This window comes from Oncorhynchus tshawytscha, unplaced genomic scaffold (genome assembly GCF_018296145.1).
Source record: "Oncorhynchus tshawytscha isolate Ot180627B unplaced genomic scaffold, Otsh_v2.0 Un_contig_4095_pilon_pilon, whole genome shotgun sequence".
NCBI classification, from domain to species: Eukaryota; Metazoa; Chordata; class Actinopteri; order Salmoniformes; family Salmonidae; genus Oncorhynchus; species Oncorhynchus tshawytscha.
The window spans coordinates 187,353-197,500 of NW_024609679.1; the positions used below are offsets into that span (position 1 = coordinate 187,353).

Below are 10,148 nucleotides of genomic sequence, written 5' to 3' on the forward strand. Positions count from 1 at the left end.
AGAAAACAGAAATCTTGAATGTGTATAATTATTCACCCCCTCAAAGTCAATACTTTGTAGAGACACCTTGTGCAGCAATTACAGCTGCAAGTCTCTTGGGGTATGTCTCTATAAGTTTGGCACATCTATTCACTGGGATTTTTGCCCATTCTTCAAGGCAAAACTGTTTCAGCTCCATCAAGTTAGATGGGTTCCGCTGGTGTACAGCAATCTTTAAGTCATACCACAGATTCTCAATTGGATTGAGGTCTGAGCTTTGACTAGGCCATTCCAAGACATTTAAATGTTTCCCCGTAAACAATTTGAGTGTTGCTTTAGCAGTATGCTTAGGGTCATTGTCCTGCTGGAAGGTGAACCTCCGTCTCAGTCTCAAATGTTCAAAGTTTCAGATATTTTTTCATAACCCAACCGTGGTCTGTACTTCTCCACTACTTTGTCCCTGACTTGTTTGGAGAGCTCCTTGGTCTTCATGGTGCCATTTGCTTGGTGGTGCCCCTTGATTAGTGGCGTTACAGACTCTGGGGCCTTTCAGAACAGGATGTATATTTACTGTCATGTGACACTTAGATTGCACACAGGTGGATTTTATTTAACTAATGATGTGACTTCTGAAGGTAATTGGTTGCACCAGATCTTGTTTAGGGACTTTATAGCAAAGGGGGTGAATACATATGCATGCACCAATTTTTCGTTTTTTATTTTTTTTAATACATTTTTAAAACTAGTTATTTTTTCTATTTCACTTCACCAATTTATACTATTTTGTTTATGTCCATTACATTAAATCTAAATAAAATAATCTATTTAAATGACAGGTTGTAATGCAACAAAATAGGAAAAACACCAAGGGAGATGAACACTTCTGCAAGGCGCTGTAGGTCAACACCAGGGATGGGCAACTTTGATGGGGTTGGATTCCACAAAATAACTGAACGCATCACATGGATATTGGTTTGGGGGGGGTAGATCAGCGTGTATAGACGACATGGACTCAGAGAAGCAGGGTTTCCTGGGGGTGAGTATCCCTGATAATGAAGCAATCAGTGTGTGTATTAGCAGGCGTCTCAGGGTTTTTCTGCTTGGCCTTAAGCAAGTTGTTGGTCAACTGAGAGAGCAGTAGATAGGCTGCCTCCCAAATAGAACACTATTCCCTACATAGTGTACTACTTTAGATCAAGGCCCAAATGGCACCCTGTGCCCTATATAGTGCACTACTTTTCATCAGGGTCCATAAGGCTCCATCTGCCTCCCCATCAGGACTGTGAACAAAGACTGGCTGCAGTGTTGATACAATACCAGACTGCTTTGAAGATATCCTGAATCTACTAAACTAAAGAGCTGAAGATATCCTGAATCTACTAAACTATTGTGTTGAAGATATTGTGTTGAAGATATCCTGAATCTACTAAACTAATGAGTTGAAAATATCCTGAATCTATTAAACTAATGAGTTGAAGGTATCCTGAATATATTAAACTAAAGAGCTGAAGATATCCTGAATCTACTAAATTATTGTGTTGAAGATATCCTGAATCTAGTAAACTAATGAGTTGAAGATATCCTGAATCTACTAAACTAATGAGTTGAAGATATCCTGAATCTACTAAACTAATGAGTTGAAGATATTGTGTTGAAAATATCCTGAATCTACTAAACTAATGAGTTGAAGATATCCTGAATCTACTAAACCAATGAGCTGAAGATATCCTGAATCTACTAAACCAATGAGTTGAAGATACCCTGAATCTACTAAACTAATGAGTTGAAGATATCCTGAATCTACGAAACTAATGAGTTGAAGGTATCCTGAATCTCCTAAACTAATGAGTTGAAAATATTGTGTTGAAAATATCCTGAATCTACTAAACTAATGAGTTGAAGATGAGTTCATGACAGAGTCACAACAGTGAATTGGCCCTTCGTGTCGTTTTAGTGACAGAGTCACAACAGTGAATTGGCCCTTCATGTTGTTTTAGTGACAGAGTCACAACAGTGAATTGGCCCTTCGTGTCGTTTTAGTGACAGAGTCACAACAGTGAATTGGCCCTTCATGTTGTTTTAGTGACATTAACTCTAATAAGGTGTGAAAGAAAACAGGGAGGATGAGAGGGCTGTGTTCTGCTCCATCACAGAGAGAAGATGGAGGAGGGAATGAGGGAGGAGGAGAGAGGAGGAGAGGGAGGAGGAGAGGGCTGTGTTCTGCTCCATCACAGAGAGAAGATGGAGGAGGGATCACAGAGAGGAGGGAATGAGGGAGGAGGAGGGAGGAGGAGAGGGCTGTGTTCTGCTCCATCACAGAGAGAAGATGGAGGAGGGAATGAGGGAGGAGGAGAGGGAGGAGGAGAGGGAGGAGGAGAGGGCTGTGTTCTGCTCCATCACAGAGAGAAGATGGAGGAGGGAATGAGGGAGGAGGAGAGAGGAGGAGAGGGAGGAGGAGAGGGCTGTGTTCTGCTCCATCACAGAGAGAAGATGGAGGAGGGAATGGAGGGAGGAGAGGGAGGAGGAGAGGGCTGTGTTCTGCTCCATCACAGAGAGAAGATGGAGGAGGGAATGAGGGAGGAGGAGAGGAGGAGAGGGAGGAGGAGGAGGGCTGTGTTCTGCTCCATCACAGAGAGAAGATGGAGGAGGGAATGAGGGAGGGAGGAGAGGAGGAGAGGGAGGAGGAGAGGGCTGTGTTCTGCTCCATCACAGAGAGAAGATGGAGGAGGGAATGAGGGAGGAGGAGAGAGGAGGAGAGGGAGGAGGAGAGGGCTGTGTTCTGCTCCATCACAGAGAGAAGATGGAGGAGGGAATGAGGGAGGAGGAGAGGGAGGAGGAGAGGGAGGGAGGAGAGGGCTGTGTTCTGCTCCATCACAGAGAGAAGATGGAGGAGGGAATGAGGGAGGAGAAGAGGAGAGAGGAGAGAGAGGAGGAGGAGAGGGCTGTGTTCTGCTCCATCACAGAGAGAAGATGGAGGAGGGAATGAGGGAGGAGGAGAGGGAGGAGAGGGAGGAGGAGAGAGAGGAGGAGAGGGCTGTGTTCTGCTCCATCACAGAGAGAAGATGGAGGAGGGAATGGAGGAGGAGGAGAGGAGGAGGAGAGGGAGGAGGAGAGGGCTGTGTTCTGCTCCATCACAGAGAGAAGATGGAGGAGGGAATGGAGGAGGAGAGAGGAGGAGAGGGCTGTGTTCTGCTCCATCACAGAGAGAAGATGGAGGAGGGAATGGAGGAGGGAGAGGGAGGAGGATGAGGAGGAGGAGGGCTGTGTTCTGCTCCATCACAGAGAGAAGATGGAGGAGGGAATGTGTTCTGCTCCATCACAGAGAGAAGATGGAGGAGGGAATGAGGGAGGAGGGAGAGAGGAGGAGAGGGAGGAGGAGAGGGCTGTGTTCTGCTCCATCACAGAGAGAAGATGGAGGAGGGAATGGAGGAGGAGAGGGAGGAGGAGGGAGAAAGACAGTGTCGCAGTGTTTCAGTCTCTCCCTGTGTCTCTCTATGTGTGTGTCTCTCTCTCTGTGTCTCTCTCTTTCTCTGTCTCTCTCTGTGTCTCTCTCTCTGTGTCTCTCTCTCTGTGTCTCTCTCTCTGTGTCTCTCAGTCTCTCTCCATCTCTCTCCTCCCCCATCCCCCCATCTTTCTCCCCCTTTCCCCTTCCTCTCTCTCTCCCTCTCTTCCTCCCTCCTCTCTCACTCTGAGATTCATCCAACTAATGTGTGTGTGTTAGGGAGCTGGTCCAGACCAAGGACTGACTTTGTGATTTTAATATGATGCTGAGAGTAGATGAAATGAGAGGCTGTGGCTGTCTTCAGCTGCAGGATGGCTCCCACACAGACATGAGTAAGAGGGGGATGTTAGGGAGGTGGAGGGAGGACCAGACAGGACAGGACCAGACAGGACAGGAGCACACAGGACCAGACAGGACAGGAGCTGACAGGACATGAGCACATAGGAGCAGACAGGACAGGAGCAGACAGGACATGAGCACATAGGAGCAGACAAGACAGGAGCAGACAGGACCAGACAGAACCAGACAGGACAGGAGCAGACAGGACCAGACAGGACAGGAGCAGACAGGACAGGAGCAGACAGGACCAGACAGGACAGGAGATGACAGGACAGGAGCCGACAGGACAGGACCAGACAGGACCATACAGGAGCAGACAGGACAGGAGCAGACAGGAGCAGACAGGACAGGAGCAGACAGGACCAGACAGGACAGGAGCAGACAGGACAGGAGCAGACAGGACCAGACAGGACAGGAGCAGATAGGACAGGAGCACACAGGACAGGAGCCGACAGGACCAGACAGGACAGGACCAGACAGGACAGGACCAGACAGGACAGGAGCAGCCAGGACAGGACCAGACAGGACAGGACCAGACAGGACAGGACAGGAGCCGACAGGACAGGACCAGACAGGACCATACAGGAGCAGACAGGACAGGAGCAGACAGGAGCAGACAGGACAGGAGCAGACAGGACCAGGACAGGAGCACACCAGACAGGACAGGACCAGACAGGACAGGACCAGACCAGACAGGAGCAGACAGGACAGGAGCATCAAAGGACAGGACAGGAGCCGACAGTATAATTTTCATCAGCAATAAATCATAAATGCAAATGTGTACAGTAGTATCACTTTAATGTTGGATGAATAAGTGTAAATAGCAGGCACTTATCACTCTTAAAAACTAACGTTGAATATCATTTTACACTTTGATTGGCCAGGCACAGACAGGACAGGACCAGACAGGACAGGACCAGACAGGACAGGACCACACCACATGGCAGTGCAGTAGACAGATCAGACAGACCACTGAGATACTGTACATAAATAACCACACAGGCACACCATTGGGGTACGGCTGGAGGATACAGACGTTGTATTCGCTAACAAAGTCATTTTTTCCATCAAAGGGTAATTCCAATGGGAATTCTGTCTCGGGGAGTAGTTATGATAATAGTGATTATGAAATATAATTTTCATCAGCAATAAATCATAATCCTATGCAAATGTGTACAGTAGTAATGTTTCCTTTTAATGTTGGATGAATAAGTGTAAATAGCAGGCACTTATCACTCTTAAAATACTAACGTTGAATACATCAGTCGTGTGTTTACTCCACATGTGATGTGGCAGGTCCCAGAGGACAAGCCCCTCTGGCTTCGGGAAACTGACAGCGATTGGCCAGGCAACATTCTACACACTTCACAGGGAAACTGACAGCGATTGGCCAGGCAACATTCTACACACTTCACAGGGAAACTGACAGCAATTGGCCCAACAACATTCTACACACTTCACAGGGAAACTGACAGCAATTGGCCCAACAACATTCTACACACTTCACAGGGAAACTGACAGCGATTGGCCAGGCAACATTCTACACACTTCACAGGGAAACTGACAGCGATTGGCCAGGCAACATTCTACACACTTCACAGGGAAACTGACAGCGATTGGCCAGGCAACATTCTACACACTTCACAGGGAAACTGACAGCGATTGGCCAGGCAACATTCTACACACTTCACAGGGAAACTGACAGCGATTGGCCAGGCAACATTCTACACACTTCACAGGGAAACTGACAGCGATTGGCCAGGCAACATTCTACACACTTCACAGGGAAACTGACAGCGATTGGCCAGGCAACATTCTACACACTTCACAGGGAAACTGACAGCGATTGGCCAGGCAACATTCTACACACTTCACAGGGAAACTGACAGCGATTGGCCAGGCAACATTCTACACACTTCACAGGGAAACTGACAGCGATTGGCCAGGCAACATTCTACACACTTCACAGGGAAACTGACAGCGATTGGCCAGGCAACATTCTACACACTTCACAGGGAAACTGACAGCGATTGGCCAGGCAACATTCTACACACTTCACAGGGAAACTGACAGCGATTGGCCAGGCAACATTCTACACACTTCACAGGGAAACTGACAGCGATTGGCCAGGCAACATTCTACACACTTCACAGGGAAACTGACAGCGATTGGCCAGGCAACATTCTACACACTTCACAGGGAAACTGACAGCGATTGGCCAGGCAACATTCTACACACTTCACAGGGAAACTGACAGCGATTGGCCAGGCAACATTCTACACACTTCACAGGGAAACTGACAGCGATTGGCCAGGCAACATTCTACACACTTCACAGGGAAACTGACAGCGATTGGCCAGGCAACATTCTACACACTTCACAGGAAACTGACAGCGATTGGCCAGGCAACATTCTACACACTTCACAGCGATTGGCCAGGAACACTTGACAGGAAACTGACATTGGCCAGGCAACATTCTACACACTTCACAGGAAACTGACAGCGATTGGCCAGGCAACATTCTACACACTTCACAGGGAAACTACACACTTCAGCGATTGGCCAGGCAACATTCTACACACTTCACAGGGAAACTGACAGCGATTGGCCAGGCAACATTCTACACACTTCACAGGGAAACTGACAGCGATTGGCCAGGCAACATTCTACACACTTCACAGGGAAACTGACAGCGATTGGCCAGGCAACATTCTACACACTTCACAGGGAAACTGACAGCGATTGGCCAGGCAACATTCTACACACTTCACAGGGAAACTGACAGCGATTGGCCAGGCAACATTCTACACACTTCATTGGCCAGGCAACATTCTACACACTTCACAGGGAAACTGACAGTGATTGGCCAGGCAACATTCTACACACTTCACAGGGAAACTGAGCAATTGGCCCAGGCAACATTCTACACACTTCACAGGGAAACTGACAGCGATTGGCCAGGCAACATTCTACACACTTCACAGGGAAACTGACAGCGATTGGCCAGGCAACATTCTACACACTTCACAGGAAACTGACAGCGATTGGCCAGGCAACATTCTACACACTTCACAGGGAAACTGACAGCGATTGGCCAGGCAACATTCTACACACTTCACAGGGAAACTGACAGCGATTGGCCAGGCAACATTCTACACACTTCACAGGGAAACTGACAGTGATTGGCCAGGCAACATTCTACACACTTCACAGGAAACTGACAGCGATTGGCCAGGCAACATTCTACACACTTCACAGGGAAACTGACAGCGATTGGCCAGGCAACATTCTACACACTTCACAGGGAAACTGACAGCGATTGGCCAGGCAACATTCTACACACTTCACAGGGAAACTGACAGCGATTGGCCAGGCAACATTCTACACACTTCACAGGGAAACTGACAGCGATTGGCCAGGCAACATTCTACACACTTCACAGGGAAACTGACAGCGATTGGCCAGGCAACATTCTACACACTTCACAGGGAAACTGACAGCGATTGGCCAGGCAACATTCTACACACTTCACAGGGAAACTGACAGCGATTGGCCAGGCAACATTCTACACACTTCACAGGGAAACTGACAGCGATTGGCCAGGCAACATTCTACACACTTCACAGGAAACTGACAGCGATTGGCCAGGCAACATTCTACACACTTCACAGGGAAACTGACAGCGATTGGCCAGGCAACATTCTACACACTTCACAGGGAAACTGACAGCGATTGGCCAGGCAACATTCTACACACTTCACAGGGAAACTGACAGCGATTGGCCAGGCAACATTCTACACACTTCACAGGGAAACTGACAGATTGGCCCAGGCAACATTCTACACACTTCACAGGGAAACTGACAGCGATTGGCCAGGCAACATTCTACACACTTCACAGGGAAAAGACAGCGATTGGCCAGGCAACATTCTACACACTTCACAGGGAAACTGACAGCGATTGGCCAGGCAACATTCTACACACTTCACAGGGAAACTGACAGTGATTGGCCAGGCAACAGGACACTTCACAGGGAAACTGACAGCGATTGGCCAGGCAACATTCTACACACTTCACAGGGAAACTGACAGCGATTGGCCCAACAACATTCTACACACTTCACAGGGAAACTGACAGAGATTGGCCAGGCAACATTCTACACACTTCACAGGGAAACTGACAGCGATTGGCCAGGCAACATTCTACACACTTCACAGGAAACTGACAGTGATTGGCCAGGCAACATTCTATACACTTCACAGGGAAACTGACAGCGATTGGCCAGGCAACATTCTACACACTTCACAGGGAAACTGACAGCGATTGGCCAGGCAACATTCTACACACTTCACAGGGAAACTGACAGCGATTGGCCAGGCAACATTCTACACACTTCACAGGGAAACTGACAGCGATTGGCCAGGCAACATTCTACACACTTCACAGGGAAACTGACAGCGATTGGCCAGGCAACATTCTACACACTTCACAGGGAAACTGACAGCGATTGGCCAGGCAACATTCTACACACTTCACAGGGAAACTGACAGCGATTGGCCAGGCAACATTCTACACACTTCACAGGGAAACTGACAGCGATTGGCCCAGGCAACATTCTACACACTTCACAGGAAACTGACAGCGATTGGCCAGGCAACATTCTACACACTTCACAGGGAAACTGACAGCGATTGGCCAGGCAACATTCTACACACTTCACAGGGAAACTGACAGCGATTGGCCAGGCAACATTCTACACACTTCACAGGGAAACTGACAGCGATTGGCCAGGCAACATTCTACACACTTCACAGGGAAACTGACAGCGATTGGCCAGGCAACATTCTACACACTTCACAGGGAAACTGACAGCGATTGGCCAGGCAACATTCTACACACTTCACAGGGAAACTGACAGCGATTGGCCAGGCAACATTCTACACACTTCACAGGGAAACTGACAGCGATTGGCCAGGCAACATTCTACACACTTCACAGGGAAACTGACAGCGATTGGCCAGGCAACATTCTACACACTTCACAGGGAAACTGACAGCCAGGATTGGCCAGGCAACATTCTACACACTTCACAGGGAAACTGACAGCGATTGGCCAGGCAACATTCTACACACTTCACAGGGAAACTGACAGCGATTGGCCAGGCAACATTCTACACACTTCACAGGGAAACTGACAGATTGGCCAGGCAACATTCTACACACTTCACAGGGAAACTGACAGCGATTGGCCAGGCAACATTCTACACACTTCACAGGAAACTGACAGGATTGGCCAGGCAACATTCTACACACTTCACAGGGAAACTGACAGCGATTGGCCAGGCAACATTCTACACACTTCACAGGGAAACTGACAGCGATTGGCCAGGCAACATTCTACACACTTCACAGGGAAACTGACAGCGATTGGCCAGGCAACATTCTACACACTTCACAGGGAAACTGACAGCGATTGGCCAGGCAACATTCTACACACTTCACAGGGAAACTGACAGCGATTGGCCAGGCAACATTCTACACACTTCACAGGGAAACTGACAGCGATTGGCCAGGCAACATTCTACACACTTCACAGGGAAACTGACAGCGATTGGCCAGGCAACATTCTACACACTTCACAGGGAAACTGACAGCGATTGGCCAGGCAACATTCTACACACTTCACAGGGAAACTGACAGCGATTGGCCAGGCAACATTCTACACACTTCACAGGGAAACTGACAGCGATTGGCCAGGCAACATTCTACACACTTCACAGGGAAACTGACAGCGATTGGCCAGGCAACATTCTACACACTTCACAGGGAAACTGACAGCGATTGGCCAGGCAACATTCTACACACTTCACAGGGAAACTGACAGCGATTGGCCAGGCAACATTCTACACACTTCACAGGAAACTGACAGCGATTGGCCAGGCAACATTCTACACACTTCACAGGAAACTGAAATTGGCCAGGCAGAGACTTCACAGGGAAACTGACAGCGATTGGCCAGGCAACATTCTACACACTTCACAGGAAACTGACAGCGATTGGCCAGGCAGGGAAACTGACAGCGATTGGCCAGGCAACATTCTACACACTTCACAGGAAACTGACAGCGACTGGCCAGGCAACATTCTACACACTTCACAGGGAAACTGACAGCGATTGGCCAGGCAACATTCTACACACTTCACAGGGAAACTCACAGGGGACAGCGATTGGCCAGGCAACATTCTACACACTTCACAGGGAAACTGACAGCGATTGGCCAGGCAACATTCTACACACTTCACAGGGAAAGGACAGCGATTGGCCAGGC

General features: G+C 48.6%; 1 protein-coding gene across 1 annotated transcript in view; it reads right to left on the bottom strand.

The window, feature by feature from the left end:
• Nucleotides 1-10,148, bottom strand: part of LOC112264194 (CUB and sushi domain-containing protein 3-like) — a 91,186-nt gene that overhangs the window by 7,463 nt on the left and 73,575 nt on the right. The window lies entirely within an intron of this gene.